Source organism: Oncorhynchus mykiss, chromosome 15, assembly GCF_057628025.1.
Source record: "Oncorhynchus mykiss isolate SJ-2025 chromosome 15, ASM5762802v1, whole genome shotgun sequence".
Lineage (NCBI taxonomy): Eukaryota > Metazoa > Chordata > Actinopteri > Salmoniformes > Salmonidae > Oncorhynchus > Oncorhynchus mykiss.
This window is the reverse complement of record NC_143036.1, coordinates 52,142,156-52,147,255: the sequence shown is the minus strand read 5'-3', so window position 1 is coordinate 52,147,255 and position 5,100 is coordinate 52,142,156.

Sequence of the window (5,100 nt, the reverse complement as noted above, 5' to 3'; positions counted from 1 at the left end):
GACTTCCCTGAACAGTTGCATATCGCGGGGACTATTCGATGTTAGCGCAGTCCGCCACAGGATGTTTTTATGCTGGTCGAGGGCAGTCAGGTCTGGAGTGAACCAGGGGCTATATCTGTTCTTAGTTCTGCATTTTTTGAACGGAGCATGCTTATCTAAAATGGTGAGGAAGTTACTTTTAAAGAAAGACCAGGCATCCTCAACTGACGGGATGAGGTCAATGTCCTTCCAGGATACCCGGGCCAGGTCGATTAGAAAGGCCTGCTCACAGAAGTGTTTTAGGGAGCGTTTGACAGTGATGAGGGGTGGTCGTTTGACTGCGGCTCCGTAGCGGATACAGGCAATGAGGCAGTGATCGCTGAGATCCTGGTTGTAGACAGCGGAGGTGTATTTGGAGGGCCAGTTGGTCAGGATGACGTCAATGAGGGTGCCCTTGTTTACAGAGTTAGGGTTGTACCTGGTGGGTTCCTTGATGATTTGAGTGAGATTGAGGGCATCTAGCTTAGATTGTAGGACTGCCGGGGTGTTAAGCATATCCCAGTTTAGGTCACCTAACAGAACAAACTCTGAAGCTAGATGGGGGGCGATCTTGGAGAACAATTGAATGGAATAAAAAGGCTTCTTTATTGGTAAAAGTAGAACCAATGTGTTTCGGCTGTTGGCCATTTTAAAAACTGACAGAGGAGCTTTAAAGTACAGTATTTATCCTTTGACGACGGCATTGATAAATACTGTATCAAATCAAGGAAGGAATCCTATTATGTTCATTTTTAATGCTTGGTACATTACAGAGAGAATCTCTTCCATCTGGGGTCTTTGTCACTGACTAAATAAGACAGGGTATTGAACAGAGAAAATAGGTGAGAGAATCTATTCCGACCTGTTTAATCTGCTTCTCTCCAATCCCTCTTTATGCCTATTAAACACTGCGTTTTTGGAGAGCCCTACTTTTCAGTCTCCTTTCCTTTCAAGACCCGTGGCCCTCTTCAAATAGTCCAAAACTTGAATACATGACCAGGGCTTTGGTGTTGTCCATTTTCACTTTACTTAGATCCATCCATTTCATTCACAGAAAAAAGTCATGTTCTATTATCCGAACCCATATGTTCAAGATGGAGGAACATTTTGAAAGTGAATTTCTTTCCAAAGAGGTTTTTCAAATATTCTCTTATCTCTCACTCTCTATGTCAAACCCAAATAGACCATCAGTAAAATGATATACAGTATGCTGCTGCCGGCGCACAACAGGAGAAGGGAATCAAAGTCAAGTTAACAGGGCCAAGCATGTACAGTTAGGCAGTCAGAGGGATTGAAGCCCAGCCGATTGAAGTCCAGAATGGTTGCACACATACAGGGAAGATGTAAACAGGGGAGTCGGAATGCCTCTCACAGCTGTTATAAATCAAAACCTCGGCCCTCAGCATCTAATGATAGAAATAATTCAGCCTACAGTATACATTTTGTAACTTCATGGGATTGGATGTTCAATGTACAAAGCCGAAAGGGAAAATGGAATCAAAGTACAAGGATACAAGAATTCAAACTGTATCGATTTATATGTCAAACAAACTGGGCTGATATGTGATAAATGGAGGAGGAGAAGGGGGGGGGGGTCGACAGGAAGAGTAGGCCGTGTTTGGTTGTGGAGGAATGTGGAAAGGAAGGAAAAGTAATAACAAACAGTATGTATGGATTTTCTCAAAAGCTCAATGTCCTGTCTGTCTGTCTGTCCGGTTTCTGTATGTCCGTCCATCTGTCTGTCGTTCTGTGTCTGTCTTCCTGTCTCCCATCTTCAAGTTAAAAAGGTCATTTATTTTTTAAACTTGAAAACGATCACAGTATTCAGCAATTAACGTTTTTTTATGAAGTATTCTCTCTACTCACAGCTGGTTCTTAAAGCATTGGCATTCGTCCACACTGAAATTAACAGGAATGCATGAATGGACGGTGAAATAGATCGTTTAAATGAGCCCACAACTGGTTATTGTCATTAGTTAAAATGCGAAGCAAAAGCAATCTGTTCCTGGAAATAAACCTAGATGTTGTGAGACACGTACCGTACAACTTTTTACTTTAATTTAATTGAGAAGTAATTGCACATGTTATTCTGAAACATGTAGGTGAATGATTTTCATAGTTAAGTCAAGGAAGGCTGATTTAAGACCTGGGTACATTAACATTGGACTCTTGAGTGTCTGCTAACTCTTTTCAAACTTGTAACAAAGTGGCTTGCCAGTCTGTCACTGTGAAGCAGATGTTGCAACCAGCTCAAAAACTTTGAGTATTATCAAAAAAAAGTATACTTGAAGGACTTTTGAAGCAATCCACAGCAATAGAAGCAATTTACGAGATGTCCCAGCTATGGGGTAAAATGCTTTACATTGGAACTGACCCTGAGCCTGCCTGCCGTCTTGTACCTTTGCCCCACTGCTCTGGGTTATCGACCCCAGCCTGCCTAGACCTGTCGTTTGCCTGCCCCTGTTGCTATAATAAACAATGTTATTTCAACACAGTCTGCATTTGGGTCTTACCTGAAATGTGATAGTAATGCTTTACGTTCAGGTTTAATAGCAGGGCATTTAATAGCCATCTCTGTGCCTGTCCTGGCTGGACTGTGGCCAAGGCTAAAGGACAGGACACTATGTTCTCACTACAAGGTCTGTTAACACAGTGAGGCTTTGTGCCCACTGCTTTCACACTGTTAAACTAAGAACTGCTGAGTGGGTTAAAGAGGGAGAGGTAGGCAGCTGTTTTCCCATTGATTCATGCTCCTCCTCATCCCTGGCTTTGTTAGAAAGACAATCCAATGTATTTCTCGCTCTACTCCTCCTGAAATACATCTGTGAGGATGGTGGAGCATTGCCTAAACCCTCTTAGAGTCTGTGAGGAGCATAGGGGGTGAGTCATATGCTCTGTCAAGCACCCCTCTATCTTAACTCCCTCCCTACTCCTGTTTTTCTCAATCTTCGGTTTAACAAAACACACCTATTTCATAGTTAAATCGTGTATTTTCCAGAGATCAAGTTGTACATGATGTACATTTAATGTACATGTACATTTAATCAGACCATGCAAGTTGATCACCACTGTCGAAGGCACAGCATCATCAACATCACAACCCTTGTTGGCGCCATGGCATTGGTCCACTGGGAGCTACAGTCAGTCAGTGATTACATCGGCATCATTTAACAAACTCCCTATAGACTGAATGGACACACAACGGCTTAGTGACGTATCGAGCAGAACACAACCCCACTGCCGGGGGATCGTTATGCAACTGATCACTACCGTACTGTAACTCATGTCATCAATGTCATAAATGTCATAAAACATAAAATTGTAAGAACAGGATCATGTAAGGACACCGTTTTTACGTATCAGACAGGGCCCTTGAGTGTCGAGCCTGGGGCCTTCAAGAAGAAGCTCTGAAAATATGTGGAGTACTATAACTTAGGGAAGAGAAACGCGCCCTGGAGTTGTTGTCAGCCTGGTTTTTGAAGCCACAACTGCAGGCAGACACTGGCAAGTTGGGGGAAACTTGAGTTTGTTGCTAGGTTACAGTATATATGTCAGGCACTGCAATCCTCTATGGAAAAGAGGTGCTGTGATTAAAAAGTTATAGTAATACAATTTTATGTCAAATGAGGTTGAGAGACAACTGAACCCTCTCAACAATTGCCGTGTAAGATGACAAAAATCCTATCAACCTCTTTGAACTTACACGTCAACGACTGAAAATAACTGGTAGGAAATTATCCAGACACAGGTAGCTGTGGTGTGGAAATATCGGTTGCATTTGAGGAACCAGCTGAATCATTAATGCCTTGATCCTTATGGGCGGGGCCTTCCTTCAACACAATGTGTTGAGGGCAGAGAGGTTAGCAAAAAACCTTAATAAGCACACAGTAGACCACACATCACTCTCAGATTCATTGCCATAAAGAAGAACAGCAGCAACAACCAGCAAAAACCGGATGAACAGGGTTATGGAGGAAACCCCGAACACGGGAGATTCTTGACCGTACCTTTTCTGTCAGAGAGTAAAATATATATTACGGGTCTACCCCAGATCTAGGAGAGCAAATTATCATGCAGAGACACTGGTGTGACCTTTGGTTTGGCCACAGCTCCTCTCATCCCTGCAGCTCCATAATTAATGCAAGACTGACTGTATTTTCCCTTCACCGAGATATCGTGTTATCGCACACTTTGTTAAACATTTCTGAAAGTTATGAAAGAGATTATAATGAAACGTTTTACTCTCAACTCTCACTAGAGTCACGTGCCTGATGTAATCATGTGTGCAATTAATATGGGGCCAAATACTACACTTTTGACTACTTTAATGCACTATTATATGAGTGAATTTGTGCAAATACTTATGACTTCTTCCAATGGGAGGAGTAAATGCATAAAGTGCTTTCATTTCTAAAAGGTAAAACAGATATGTATGAAAATACCCTTAAATAAAAGGTGACATTCTGTACTGTCGCCTCATATTAAACATTTTATTTCAAATCCCAAAAATGTTGAAGTATAGAGCCAAATTGAAACATTTTAGCGTCAATTGTCCAAATAAACACTGAGGGGAGTGTAGTAGCAATGGCACATATTCATGAAAAAAGTATCGAACTTGAAAAGTCTACGGCAGAACTTCTATTCTTCTGACTCTGCAATAACAGCCCAGCGGACCCCATAAGAGCGCATTTTTCCCTGAAAGTAAGAACATTGCTATCAAACCCTTCCGAAGTTCACTTAAAGAAGATGAAGGCCAGGTAAACAGAATGCATGCATGAAACAGTGGAGGCTTACAGGCAAAGTATTTCATCGCTAGACAGAGAAAACATACACCCCAAACACCCTTGAACTAAGTGGCACTTTTAGTGATACACTGAATGTCTGTATACTACCTCAAAAAAACATACACACTTATGTGTGAGTCTAACCGGATTCTAAGGATTCTAAGGGATTCGGTCCACACTCAAACAAAATGATTCAATAGTCTTTGTTAAAGTTAAACACAAAACAGGCAGAGAAACATACGCTTCTTGAATTAATTTATTAACATTTTAAACCTTTATTTAACTAGGCAAGTCAGTT